The sequence below is a fragment of the Euleptes europaea genome, chromosome 2 (assembly GCF_029931775.1).
Source record: "Euleptes europaea isolate rEulEur1 chromosome 2, rEulEur1.hap1, whole genome shotgun sequence".
Taxonomy (NCBI): domain Eukaryota; kingdom Metazoa; phylum Chordata; class Lepidosauria; order Squamata; family Sphaerodactylidae; genus Euleptes; species Euleptes europaea.
The window spans coordinates 18,533,981-18,549,398 of NC_079313.1; the positions used below are offsets into that span (position 1 = coordinate 18,533,981).

Below are 15,418 nucleotides of genomic sequence, written 5' to 3' on the forward strand. Positions count from 1 at the left end.
GATCGGAAGTGTAGACCTCAGTTAAGCTATGGTTGATAATCTGGGCGAAAGAGCCCAAAGTTCCTTTTACAGCTTTATTTAGTTAGTTTTATTAATTCAGCATTTTAATCCTGCTTTCTCACCCTCTGCACACTTCCTCTGGCTAGTGCTTCCACTACGGTTGGCAACCTCCAGGTACTAGCTGGAGATCTCCTGCTATTACAACTGATCTCCAGCCAATAGAGATCAGTTCACCTGTAGAAACTGGCCACTTTGGCAATTGGACTCCATGACACTGAAGTCCCTCCCCTCCCCAAACCCCGCCCTCCTCAGGCTCTGCCCCAAAAAATCTCCAAGTAATTCCCAACCTGGAGCTGGCAACCCTATATTCCACAGGGGGGGGGGGCTATGGACAAAGAGGCAGTCATATTATCAGCAGCTATCATTATTGGCTCCCAAGCGGAGGGCTGCTAATCCTTCTATGTTTAAGTTAGATAGTCACTCGCAGCATTTACCCATATAGAGTCCATGGGTCACATGATCTAGTCAGATCGGGTAAACCGCACTAAATTTATGTAGGATCAAATAGGAAATTAGCAGTGAGACCTTACAAAAAAAGTATGTCTAGAGACTCGGGGTTGCATTATTCCTCCAATCACCCCATCCATCTAAAGAAGAACCTTCCGTTTAGTAATTTTTTATGACTAAAAAGGAATGCTACTTGTACTTATGAATTTGAGAAAGCTGCTGATAATATGACTGCCTCTTTAAATAAACGAGGATATCCACCACAAGTCATAACTCAAGCCCGTGATAGAGCTAAGGAGAGGGATCGCCTTACATTATTTTCAAAAAAACCACAAACCCCGAAACAAAACGTTTATTGCTCCTTAACTTACAGCAAGCACTCCTATGCAATCCAACAAGCCCTTAGGAGGCATTGGCATATCCTTCGTGATATCCCGGGTTGTGATCTTCCACCTATCTTTGGCATGCGCAGGACACGATCTTTCCGAGACCAACTTGTACATTCTGATCTTTCCAAGCCTATACAGCACACTTCGGCTGTCGGCCATTTTAAATGCGGCAAATGCTCAGTGTGTCCGCTAAGTCTCCCCGTTAAAGAGTTCCGTTCCACAACTTCTGATTTTAAATTCCAACCGAGACACTTCTCTAACTGTGCCACGAGCTGTGTTATTTACGCAGTCACGTGTAAATGTGCCAAACGCTATATCGGGAGCACTATGCGCCAAATTCGATTACGGATAGGCGAGCACAGATCTAGGTTGCGCGCTCTAAACTTTGAAGCCCCCCTTACAAGCCATTTTGTGGAGCAAAAACATTCCGAGAACGATATGCGTTTTTTTGTATTGTGGGTTTACCACGACCATCCACACGACCATAGAAACATACAAGTGCTATTACAAAATGAAATGCGCTTTATATATTTATTCAACACTCTTGCCCCTAATGGGTTAAATAATGATTTTGATTTATCCTGTTTTTTGTGAGGCTACATGTATGCCTTTACCATTCACTATCCTTATACAGACAGTGACTTTAAATTTAGTGCGGTTTACCCGATCTTACTAGATCATGTGACCCATGGACTCTATATGTGTAAATGCTGTGAGTGACTATCTAACTTAAACATAGAAGGATTAGCAGCCCACAGCTTGGGAGCCAATAATGATACTCAACTTATTTGAAAATTATAAAAAATTGAAAAATATAAAAAAATAAAAACTTTTGCTGAAGAAACCGTATTGTAATATTAAGTATTTCTCCTCTTGTTGTATGCCTTCAACATATTGAGAGGTAAGCTGACTTACCTCCATTTCTTTTAAATATGTTAAATCACTAGCAGTATGCTATAATATTTATATAAATTTTATAGGCTGATGAAGCTATGCTTTGGTGAAAGCGCTACACAATATCCGGAATAGCGTTTCCTCCTTCTCTGGATTATTTTCGGACTTCGTGCCAACTAACTGACATTGTCAACCACTTTTTGGATTAGAAGATTGTTGACCTGTGATGGACTATTGGACCTTGCCATTGGGCTTGTAGCGATTCTTTTCCTTATGTGGACTTTTGTATCTTGCTATTAAGCTTATAGCGATCATTTTTGTAAATATTGTATACATTTGCATACCTCGCGGTTGTTTTTTCTTGTTAGCACGTTGTTAATGAATTGTTGATTATATATATACAGAGTTGTACTAGTCCTTTTTTCCTTAATTTCTTGTTACTAGTATAGTGAGTATTTTGTTGTACCTATCTAGAGGTCGGCAACCTCAAGTTTGAGAGAAGGCTTTATCTGCCAGAGGAAATGAGTAGATGGCCTCAGTTTCACTCCTCTGCTGCAGTGTGCAATCAGATCCTATATGCCCATCAAAGCCAAGGCGTATGGTTGCCATCCTCCAGGTGGTGGCAGGAGATTTCCTGCTATTACAAGTGATCTCCAGCCAACAGAGATCAGTTCACCTGGAGAAAATGGCCGCTTTGGAAATTGAGGAGGGGCCGTGGCTCAGTGGCAGAGCATTTGCTTTGCATGCAGAAGGTCCCAGGTTCAATCCCTGGCATCTCCAGTTAAAGAGACTAGGCAAGTAGGTGATGTGAAAGACCTCTCTGCCTGAGACCCTGGAGAACCGATGCCGGTCTGAGTAGACAATACTGACTTTGATGGACCAAGGGTCTGATTCAGTATAAGGCAGCTGCATGTGACTCTATGGCATTGAAGTTCCTTCCCTCCCCAAGCTCCGCCCTCCTCAGACTCCGCCCCAAAATCTTCCGCTGATGGCGAAGAGGGACCTGGCGACCCTACCAAGGCAAAAGAAAAGATAATCATAGAATCATAGAGTTGGAAGGGACCACCAGGGTCATCAAGTCCAATTCCCTGCACAATGCAGGAAATTCACAACTACCTCCCCCTCCCACACCCCCAGTGACAAGATGGCCAAGATGCCCTCTCTCTCATGAACTGCCCAAGTTCATAGAATCAGCATTGCTGACAGATGGCCATCTAACCTCTTCTTGAAAACCTCCAGGGAAGGAGAGCTCACCACCTCCCGAGAAAGCCTGTTCCACTGAGGAACCGCTCTAACTGTTAGAAAATTCTTCCTAATGTCTAGATGGAAACTCTTTTGATTTAATTTCAACCCGTTGGTTCTGGTCTGACCTTCTTGGGCAACAGAAAACAACTCGGCACCATCCTCTATATGACAGCCTCTTAAGTACTTGAACATGGTTATCATGTCCCCGCTCAGTCTTCTCCTGAATCTTGCAGTTCCAGCCAGGGGTGGCAGAAGGAGGAGGTCAGATCCTGAGACAGACATTCCACTGAGCAGCCTGTCAACAGGAGACTTGAGAATGCTCTTGACCTCCCCCAATGGATGGAACAATCCTTTGCTGAGTTTGTGACTCACCACTTCTCCTCTGACAAACCCGTGGTTTGCATAAGATGATCTAACATCACCCTGGAGATTGGGCTATGCCAGATATTTGGCTCTTAGCTCGGCCTAAAAGGTGTGGAAAACAAGACCCACCATATGGGGAAGCTAATTGCAAACACTTGCTGTTGTGACTGAGAGCTCGATTTTTCAAAGGCCTGCAGATATCCAGCCGCACCAGTGGTGGAAGCATTGAGCCAAACCCATAAGCTCTTTCCATGCAGCCAGGGCCTTTCAATTCTGGATGCCAAGACCAGCGTTCCAAGCAGTTCATATACGCAAAGATCATATCCCTTCCCCACACGCCACTCTTTCTGGGTGCAGAAAGTCTATCGACTCTGGGTTTGCAGATTTCATAAGGCTGAGATGAAGTATCAGCCAGCCCATCTGATGCAACCCAAACTATAGGCTGCAATTAAACCCTGCATAACATTTCAAAAAAAAATAATTCCTCAAACATTTGGACACCACTTTTCTCCCAATGGGGACCCAACATGGCTTACAAAATTGCTCTCCCCTTCTCCTTTATATCCTCAGAGCAACCACCCTGTGAGGTAGATGAGGCTGAGATTGAAAGTGGCAGGCCCCAAAGTAGGGTTGCCAACCTCCAGGTACTAGCTGGAGATCTCCTGCTATCACAACTGATCTCCAGCCGATAGAGATCAGTTCACCTGGAGAAAATGGCAATTGGACTCTATGGCATTGAAGTCCCCCCCCCCTCCCAAACCCTGAGCTTCTCAGGATCCACCCCAAAAACCTCCTGCTGGTTGTGAAGAGGAACCTGGCAACCCTACCCCAAGTCACCCAGCAAGCTTTCAAGGCAGAGTGGGGATTTGAACCTGAGTCTTCCAGATCCTAGGCTGACGCTAACCATTACAGCACGCTGGCTTTCCTCTACGAACTAAGGAAACCAGACTTGGGGGAAATCCTGTGCAGAGTTACTCCAGTCCTAAAGGCCATGAAGTCAATGAGCTTAGACGGGAAAAACTTTGCCTTGGATTGAAGTTTAGTTTGCCTTCCTCGGTTGGCTTTCCTTCACAGAGAGCTTTAACTGTGAAGCTGATACGAGGGGTGTTGCTGAAAGACTAGACGGGATTTGAAGAACTGGTGAAGCGTTCTCATAACGGACAGCATTTTTTGGATATGACCGAACAGAGGAGAGTGTGACTGACACGGGCTTCCGGACCGTTGTCTGTTTCCGTGCTCGCTGTGCACATTACGTTTGAATAACGATCTTCAGAATCCCTCTGGCACAAGCCACGGAGAGTCAGGGATTCCATGGACGGAAATCCAAAAGAGCTGAGGGTTTTGTTATACAGCGGGGTGGTTAAAATGTGACAGCATTATTTTGCGGTATACTGTTTCAGGCAAGCTGTACTGCTGGCGCTTTCGCTGCATGGGAAAGGAAAGGAAGGGAATGTCTTCCTTTCTCTTGCAATTGCCTGCCAGCCCAAGAGACCTGGCAACCCTATGTATCATTCACACTATATGCTGGACTTAATATTCATAAATGAACACACAGGGCATTTATGCTTGGTAATTAGCAGCGCGTTCCAGGCTGAAGTGCCCCGCATATATTTATTTTTTTAGTTTTTCACGCTGAACCATCATTCAGGAAGTGACTGTGAAGCCTGCGCATACCTTCTTCGCATTTCTTAAGAGTCCCTTTAACGCGACCTTTTGTGTTTGCTCAGCTAACGCCTCGAAGAATCCCCTCAAGGAAGCATGCAAAATCACAGCCGCTCATTAGCTATGCAAACGGTGGTTGTTAATGGAAGGAACAAAGGAGCAGGCGAGTGTGGGGGTGTGAAATTTCTCCTTTTGCGTCGGGAACGTGAATAGGCATTTTAAAGGTCGCATTTGAAAAGAGCTTTGAGCGAGCATCAAAATTGACCCTGCATAAATGGTTGCCAGGTCCCTCTTCGCAACTGGCGGGAGCTTTTTGAGGCGGATCCTGAGAAAGGCAGGGTTTGGGGAGGGGAGGGACTTAGAGTCCACATGCCAGTGTTAAAATATATGCCCCAACATTACCTGTTTAACCATTAAGGGTTTGTAGAACAGATTCCTGAGGAAGAGATCAATCACTAGCCAGGATGACCAAGGGGAACCTTCCTCTTCGGAGGCAGTTCTCTGAATACCAGCATTAGGTGACAAAGTCATAGGCAGAGCTTGGCCTCTCTGCCTTGTTTGTTTGCCCTCTGGGGCATCTGGCTGGCCACTGTGTGAAAACTAGAGTTGCCAGCCTCCAGGTACTAGCTGGAGATCTCCTGCTATTACAACTGATCTCCAGCCGATAGAGATCAGTTCCCCTGGAGAAAATGGCCACTTTGGCAATTGGACTCTATGGCATTGAAGACCCTTCCCTCCCCAAACTCCGCCCCTCCTCAGGCTCCGCCCCCAAAACCTCCAGCCGGTAGCGAAGAGGGACTGGGCAACCCTAGTGAAAAGGATGCTGGACTAGATGGGCTACTGGCCTGGGCCACCAGGGCACCTCTTAAGTTCTTACGCGGCCTTGAGCTCTAGGATTGAACGAGAAATGTAACTGTGCAGACAAATAAGCCCCGGATGGGGAGAAGGGTATTGAATGTCTGGAAAGGGTTATATTTTTACAGAATGAAAGAACAGTCACCCAAAAACGGTCCCTTATTGAGCACACAAGACCAGTTCATGGGACAAACAGCCTTGAATTTGCCTCGGTTCTTGGAGCAAACTTCTGAGATTTTGGTTCCAGGGGGCTTACCTCCTAATGGCGTTTCCTTTCTGTAAATAAAATAGCATCATTGCCAAACAAGAAGTCTTGGGGAGGGGGCTTTTTCAGAGTTATCAGAACAATCCCTTTCTTCCTTGGCCTCCCCCCCACCCGCCATGGAAGACAAGGGTTTGCTTCACTGCCTGGCAACCAGGCTGGGGCTAAGCCTGCTAAAATATGAGTGTTTTTTGGCTGGAGTACCGGAGGGCCTGCAGCCCTACCGAGAGAGAAAAATTAAACACCCCATGCCATGGCTCCAGCAAGGGGAAGAATTAGGTTTCATACCGTGCAGGCGGGACCATGGCATTCTTTAGCTAATGCTTAACAAACCCCTCAACAAAAGGAGCCAACCTAGTTGCTTGTTTGTAAAACGTATTCTCAGCAGAATCAGGTTTAGTCGAGAATTTTGTGGCTTATCTTCCCTCTCCTGCCCCTTCTTGTATATCCATCCTTGGCTAAATTTATAACCATTTTTGCCAACAGAGTGCAGACTTGCATGATCTGAGAAGGTTCAGCTACTAGACCAACATGTAATATATGTATAGGATTAAACGTTTCAAAATCTCCACCACTGCTCAAAGGCCACGCAATATGCAAAATTATGCAAAAAGAAAAAAAGAAAATATCGCTGCACACAAACTCTTCTATGTCCCTACTCATGGTTTTATTACTCTGTGGCCTTCTTCTTCTTCTTAATTACTGCTTTCATGACAAAAGTTATAAACAGCGAGCCATTTATTATATTGTATTAAAATATTTATACTCCACCTTTCCATTGTGTCTTTAGGGTAAAGTTAGCCCTCTGTGCAAGCACCAGGTCATTATTGACCTATGGGGTGACGTCACATCCTGATGTTTACTAGGACGACTGTGTTTATGGGGTGGTTTGCCATTGCCTTCCCCAGTCATCTACATTTTACCCCAGCAATAGGGTTGCCAACTGCCAGGTAGTAGCAGGAGATCTCCTGCTAATTCAGCTGATCTCCAGCCGATAGAGATCAGATCACCTGGAGAAAAATGGCCACTTTGGCAATTGAACTCTATGGCATTGAAGCCCCTCCCCTCCCCAAACCCTGCCCTCCTCAGGCTCTGCCCCAAAAATCTCCCGCCGGTGGCAAAGAGGGACCTGGCAACCCTACCCATCAAGCTGGCTACTCATTTTACGACTTGAGAAGGACAGAAAGCTGAGTCAATCTTGAGCCGGCAACCTGAAACCGATCTCTGTCAGGATCTAACTCAGGTTGTGAGTAGATTTCCATGCTAGTTAGGGTTGCCAAATTGCAGGTGATGGCTGGAGATCTCCTGCTGTTACAACTGATCTCCAGCGGGTAGAGAGCAGTTCACCTGGAGAAAATAGCTGCTTTGGCAATTGGACTCTATGGCATTAAAGTCCCTCCCCTCCCCAAACCCTGCCCTCCTCAGGCTCTGCCCCCAAAACCTCCTGCTGGTGGTGAAGAGGGACCTGGCAACCCAAATCTTAGTTGGGAGAACAACTCAAAAGTTAGGATTGTCAACCTCCAGGTGGTGGCTGGAGATATCCTGCTATTACAACTGATCTTCAGCTGATAGAGATCAGTTTACCTGGAGAAAATGGTCGCTTTGGCAATTGGACTCTATGGCATTGAAGTCCCTCCCCTCTCCAAACTCCACCCTTCTCTTTTTAATTTTTTAAAATTAAATTAATATTAAACTCCGCCCTTCTCGTGTGTGTGTGTGTAAAGTGCCTTCAAGTCGCAGCTGACTTATGGCGACCCCTTTTGGGGTTTTCATGGCAAGAGACTAACAGAGGTGGTTTGCCAGTGCCTTCCTCTGCGCAGCAATCCTGGGATTCCTTGGTGGTCTCCCATCCAAATACTAACCAGGGCTGATCCTTCTTAGCTTCTGAGATCTGACGAGATCAGGCTAGCCTGGGCCATCCAGGTCAGGGCTCCGCCCTTCTCAGGCTCCCCAAAAACCTCCTGCCGGTGGTGAAGAGTGACCTGGCAACCCTATCAAAATGGCAAATAGAACATTGCAGTTGGTGTTCAGGGACATATGGGAAGAGATGGTTCATTAGCAGGTTTGCCAGCCCCCCACTAGGGGCAGGTGATTCCCTACCCCAGCAGGCGCTTCTCCGCTGCCACTCAGCTATTTGGGAGGGGCAATAGCTAGTACCTGGAGGTTTAAGCAGGTCCCACCAGCTGCTTAACCTATAATTCGTAATTATCTGTTGCCTGTTGCTTTATTATTTCTTATTGAGCTGAAGAAGCCCCTTGAAACGTGGACGCCAGACTAGCCACAAGTTCTCACATCCTTGGACCTACCTTGAATCCTTTTTTGGACCTCTGCTCTTTGGACTTATACTTCTCCCAGAACTCCCAGGCGGGACATTGTTACCTACTTTATAGCATTACTGTATTTGTCATGTTGGAGGCTTTATGCCCTGTTGAATGGACAGCTTTGCATTGATGAATGCTTACTTGTGTTATTGTTTATTATAGTTGCAATGTTCTATTATATTATAGTTTTTTCTTTGGTTTGCATTGTGTGTGTGGCATGAAGTTAATGCCTGAATAAATCACATGCTTTAATTTGCCTGCTATATTGGCTTGTATAATTGAGCCCTCGTGCTGCCAATTCTTTAAACTGCTTTAACTCTGCCACAGGTGTTTTCACTTACTGCATCAGTACCTGGAGGTTGGCAACCCTAGTAACGTACCTGTAAAATGAATGTGCATACTACAACCATTGATAGCTCTATCACACCTCCTTCAATTATCTTACGAACTATTGTCCATCTACAGCCAATTCTCTAGTGTACACCAGTGTGAGTCCACTATGAACTTCTCCTATGCAAGCCCAATGGAGGAAAAAAGGAATTAAACAATCACAGAGCCATCCTGTGTATTTAGATGAGGCTTGTGCAGGAGATGTTCCTATGAGGATCGCACTCTTCCACCTCCATTCACCAGGCTAAAGCTGTTGAAGCCCTGAATTGACTTGAAATGGATCCAAACAGTCTCTCCCCCCACTTAATTGCATTACCAGGTAGCAGGAGGCAAACTTCACAATGGATTCATTTGAGAGCAGAGAGTCTGCCCTGAAGAAACAGAGATCATTGAAAAACATAACATTGCCAGTCAAATTTAATATCAGGGGAAAGAAGGGCAAACCAAGAGGTCAGAATTAATTATACCCTACCAGATTGTAGGGCAACACAGTAGAAAGGTGCCCTTTCCCTGGGGGGGACCAAAACCTTTCCATGAGGGCACAAAGATATTATGAGCCAGTCCTGATTTATTCATACCCTCAGGAGATTTTAAGCATTTTTTCCACGGAGCTTTTAGTTTATGCTTAGATTAATGATTAGGAGGAATGCATCCTCCTCGTCATCCATTTAGGGGAAGGAAAGATCCTTTTCTGTCACATCTGGGTAAGATACTTTGGCAAAAGAAGATGGACAAGTATGTGTCCCCAGAACAGCACAGGCATTTAGTAAATTAAAAATTAACAATCTGGGTTAGCTGGGGGTGGGGGGAGGAGCTGGAAAAAAATGCTTCGAGTTGATAACAACATTTAAGTAGTTTCTCCATTTTGGATTCTTCAGGGATTCTTCATTCTTCAGGGATGGAAATGTATGCAAAGTACGTGCTGGACTTGAACAAAGGAGAACCAGATTCAAACCTTTGCTATGACAAGAAGGGACTTTGAACTACTTTCTGTCTTAAGCCTAACTGAACATTACATCCCCCCCCCACCCCGGTCCTCCCTAGTAGGGTTGCCAGGTCCCTCTTCGCCACCAGCGGGAGGTTTTGGGGGCAGAGCCTGAGGAGGGTGGGGTTTGAGGAGGGACTTGAATGCCATAGAGTCAAATTGCCAAAGCGGCCATTTTCTCCAGGGGAACCGATCTCTATTGGCTGGAGACCAGTTGTAATAGCAGGAGATCTCCAGCTAGTACCTGGAGGTTGGGCAAGGAGAAAACAGCACAAGCTCTAAGTTTAAGAAAAAACAATGCTGTTTATAGAAACAAACTATGTACAACTAAGTGCAACAAGACATATCAACTACAATGCCATGGAAATACTAAACAATATCCAATTGAGAAAGATTACAATGAAAACTCTAGAAATTCCCAAAGTTGGCAAGCAGGACTTGACAAGAAAAAGTAGGTCATGCGCAGTAGCAAAGGTAAGTTCCATCAGAGTAGTTGTAGGACATGTGCAATAGGAAAAAGGACGTCACACGTGAAGCCTGGCAGTGGCAGTCATGCGCAGAACTGAAAAAACCATTCCAAGCCGTTCGTAGCGATCTCAAAGGATCTTCTTTGATTACAAGAGGATAACAAAGGAGCTTCTTTGATTTTTGCCCTGATGTGTGAGCCATGCTCTCCAATGCGAGTTTGTATCGCACGTGTACTCGCATTGAAGAGCATCGCTCACGCATCAGGGCAAAAATCAAAGAAGCTCCTCTTGTGTCACACTTTCTGGAAAAAGGCCATGGTGATAGTGACTTCAGCTTTTTTGTATTATGGCAATTTAAACCTCATCCTTATAACAGCATTCACATGAAACGATCACTTTTGCAACATGAATGTCAATACATTCACATTCTCAAAACCATGTCCCCACTTGGACTCAACACTGAAATGGATCATTCATGCTTTCTGTAAGTCATTTCCTTGGGTTACCTTACTGTACCTTTAAAATTTCTGAATCATTGCTAAATCATTTACTTCAGTATATATAATTGGCAGCAGCCTTGCAAATGTCAGAGACTCTTCCTTCCTTCATTGTTTGAACCTACAGGTCCTAGTTATGCTGCATTGACTGTATGAGAATATATGTAATGGTAAGATATGTATTGTTGGCATTGTCTTGTCTTGTTTTTTAACTTCATGTACTATCTGTGTATTTCCTTTTATTATGTTTATGACTTATGTGCACACTTTTTTCCAGGGTGATGAAGCCCCCTAGCGAAACGTGAATGTACTCTAGAGACCACATTCCACACCACGAATCTTCTTATCTATGCCATGGACTTTGGTATTTATTAGACTGTTATTTTCTGCATTCATCTTTCCTTTGAGATCGCTACAAACGGCTTGGGATGTTTTTTTTTTAGTTTTGCGCATGACTACCACTGCCAGGCTTCACGTGTGATGTCCTTTTTCCTATTGCGCATGTCCTACAACTACTCTGATAGAACTTACCTTTGCTACTGCGCATGACCTACTTTTTCTTGTCAAGTCCTGCTTGCCAACTTTGGGAATGTCTAGAGTTTTCATTGTAATCCCTCTCAATTGGATATTGCTTAATATTTCCATGGCATTGTAGTTGATATGTCTTGTTGCACTTAGTTGTATATAGTTTGTTTCTATAAATAGCACTGTTTTTTTCTTAAACTTAGACTTGTGCTGTTTTCTCCTTGCCCAATTGCTATTGTTACAACACTATTCTACTTTTAGTACCTGGAGGTTGGCAACCCTACTCCCTAGTTTGTGCAATCTACTTATGTTTGCAAATTCCTCACTGAGAACTCGGTTCCCAGGCACGTGGATAGGGTTGCCAGGTCCCCCCTCTCCTCCGGCGGGAGGCTATTCTGCTGATATCGGGAATGTGCATGCATCACTTCCGGTTTAGAACCGGACGTGCCGCCTTGCAAGGGGCCTTATACCTCTTAGTTTGAGTGGTAAAGTGGCCCTTTACCGCTCAAACTAAGAGTTTGAGTGATATAAGGCCCTTGCGAGGTGGCACTTCCGGTTGTAAACCGGAAGTGACGTGCGCAGTATGTATGCGCATGTGCATGTTTGTCCAAGCTTCCATGGCAGAATGGGGATTTGAATCTGGGTTTCCCAGATCTGAGTCTAATTGGCACCCTTGGGGAGTAAGGGGAAGGGTCATGTCGCTAAGCTGAGACCTGGGGCAGCTGTGAAGTTCTTCCAATATCCTGGGGGTCCAATCTACGGTTGCCAACCTCCAGGTACTACCTGGAGATCTCCTGCTATTACAACTGATCTCCAGCCGATAGATTACAACTGATCTCCAGCTGATAGAGATCAGTTCCCCTGGAGAAAACGGCCGCTTTGGCAATTGGGCTCTATGGCATTGAAGTCCCTCCCCAAACCCCGCTTTCCTCAGGCTCCGCCCCAAAACCTCTTATCACGGAAAAGTCTCGTTAGCAAAAAGAAAGCATCCTTTTAGGACAAGGCATGCTCAATTCTACTTCCATGGGAATTAGCTGCCATCAAATCGCTAGATAATATATTAAATGTAATGTAACATGGAATTGGAGTAAACTGTAAGGCCGCTGTACAAACCAGCTGTTTAAGCTGACTGTAATAAATGGTGCTTGAGAATTGCCGGAATAGCCTGGGGATTGTCAAATGGAGTTATCCATTTCCAGTTAGGCTCTAGCTTCATGATCTAATCTTTCATCTTTGCATTTATCAGCTATCCCCCTGTGGCAGGTGGGAAGTTATTTTTGTTGATCCTTCCATTTAACAATTTTTTTAGAAACCAGCAATAGCTGAAACGTGCAGTCCGCTGGTTTTCCAAATCTCAGTTCTAGAATGAAAAACAGCTGTTGGGGTATCGCTTACAAACCAGATGAGGTGCTTTCAAACCCCACCTGGACAGTGGATCCAAGTGTCCCAGAAGAACCGTTTTTCATCCACACAGCCAAGTGCAAGGATCCCGCTGTATGCCCAGCTCAGCAGTGCCACAATTGCCAAAAAAACCATGCTGTTGAGCAGGGGTGTCGAACTGAATTGTTATGAGGGGCATGCCACACCAGCCCAGATCGAGAATGTGGGGTGGTGGCTGCCTCAGCTGGCTCGTGGGCCAGATAAGAGCTCTCAAGGGCCCAGATCCGGCCCCCGGGGCCTTATGTTTGACAACGCTGCTCTAGAGCATCCTTCAAAAGAGACTTGCTGGCTGAAATCCTATGCACGCCAGCATGGTGTAGTAGTTAAGAGCGGTGGACTCTACTCTGGAGAACCGGGTTTGATTCCCCACTCCTCCACATGAGCGGTGGACTCTAATCTGGTGAAACGGGTTGGTTTCCCCAGTCCTACACTTGAAGCCAGCTGGGCAACCATGGGCTAGTCACAGATTTCTGAACTCTCTCAGCCCCATCTATCTCACAAGGTGTCTGTTGTGGGGAGAGGAAGGGAAGGAGATTGTAAGCCTGTCTGATTCTCCTTAAAAGGTAGAGAAAATCGGCATGTAAAAACCAACTCTTCTTCTTCTACTACTAGGGAAATAAATACCATCAAAATCTATTGATTAAGCATAGTTAGTACATTTTCAATTAGTCATAGTGGGATATTATTTCAAGCCCATATGTGTGTAGGATATCACAGGTCTGCAAGAATTAACTCAGTATATGTATAAAAAGTATAAAAAGTATTTGCCCTGACCTGGATGGCCCAGGCTAGCCTGATCTCTTCAGATCTCAGAAGCTAAGCAGGGTCAGCCCTGGTTAGTATTTGGATGGGAGACCACCAAGGAATACCAGGGTTGCTGTGCAGAGGAAGGCACTGGCAAACCACCTCTGTTAGTCTCTTGCCATGAAAACCCCCAAAAGGGGTCGCCATAAGTCGGCTGCGACTTGAAGGCACTTTACACACATGTATAAAAATGCCTTGACCCGGATAGCCCAGGCTAGCCTGATCTCATCAGATCTCAGAAGCTAAGCAGGGTCGGCCCTGGTTAGTATTTGGATGGGAGACCACCAAGGAACTCCAGGGTTGCTACCCAGAGTCAGGCAGTGGCAAACCACTTCTGTTTGTCTGTTACATTGAAAACTCTATGAGGTCACCATAAGTTAGCTGTGACTTGACAGCACTTTCCAACACCATAAAGAAACATCTGTGAGCGACCCAAGAATTAATAAGTCTAGTCAAATGGCTCCTCCCTTAGTATCCAGTAGTGCCAGAGCCAGTTATATAATGAGACAAGTTGAAGCGGTAGCCTCAGGACAGAGGATTGGGGGGATAGAGCCAATAGAGATCAGTTCACCTGGAGAAAATGGTCGCTTTGGCCAAACCCCACCCTCCTAAGGCTCTGCCCCCAAAACCTCCCGCCGATAGTGAAAAGGGATCTGGCAACCTTGGGGGGGGGGGAGGGGGGAGTGGCGGCCTCAACTACCACAACGTTCTTGAACATACAATTTTGCCTTATACCAAATCAGACCCTTGAGCCATTGAAGTCAGTACTGACTACCTGGACTGGCAGCAGCTCCCCAGGATTTCAAGTGGAGGTCTTTCACATGACCTACTTTTTGATCCTTAATTGGAGATGCTGGGGATTTAACCTGAGACCTTCTACATGGCAAGCAGATGCTCTACCACTGAGCCATGGTTCCTTCTTGATCTCTCCATTGCCCGCATATCACCCACACCTCTGCTTCCACATTAGGGTTGCCAACCTCCAGGTAGTGGCTGGAGATCTCCCTCTATTACAACTGATCTCCAGGTGATAGAAATCAGTTCCTTTGGAGAAAATGGCCGCTTTGGCAATTGGACTCTATGGACTGAAGTCCCTCCCCTCTCTAAACCCCACCCTCCTCACTCCACTCCTAAAATCTTCAGGAATTTCCCAAGTCGGAGCTGCAACCCTATTCTGTGTACCCATTGCCCTCTCTTCTTTCCATGGGGGGTGGGACAGCTAATGGGCCTTCCCTTCTAAAGAATTTAGGAAGTCATATTGGACTTAGCCTGGACTTCCTGTGGCCTGGCTTCCATTTACACTACATTGTGAGGGAGAGGGGTCTTCGTTTCAGGATAGGGTAACCAACCTCCAGGTGGAGCCTGGAGATATCTTGGCATTACAACAGATCTCTAGATGACAGAGATCAGTTCCTCTGGAGAAAATGGCTGCTTTGGAGGGTGGACTCTATGGCATTGTACCCGGCTGAGGACCCTCCCCTCTCCAACTCCAGCCTCCCCAGGCTCCACCCCCAAAATCTCCAGGAATTTCCCAACCCATAGTTGGCGAACCTAGTTCTGGATCACATCTTCTCTATTGCAGGAGCTTCTGTTCAGGCAAGAAACTCCTCTTTCAAAGAGCCAAAAAACACCTTGTGCCAGAGGAAAGCATTGCACAGTGGAGACCAGGCTCCCTGACTGACAGAGAGGGCTGCAAAGAGAAGCAAGACTTGGGACCCCAGTCGGGTTGGGAAATTCTGGGAGATTTTGGAATGGAGTCTAGGGAGGGTGGCATTTGGAGAGAAAACCTCGGCAGGTACAATGCCGTAGCAG

General features: G+C 45.8%; 1 protein-coding gene across 2 annotated transcripts in view; it reads right to left on the reverse strand.

Annotated features, from left to right (window-relative positions):
- Positions 1–15,418, reverse strand: part of LMX1A (LIM homeobox transcription factor 1 alpha) — a 77,291-nt gene that overhangs the window by 16,181 nt on the left and 45,692 nt on the right. The gene's annotated exons all lie outside the window — the stretch shown is intronic.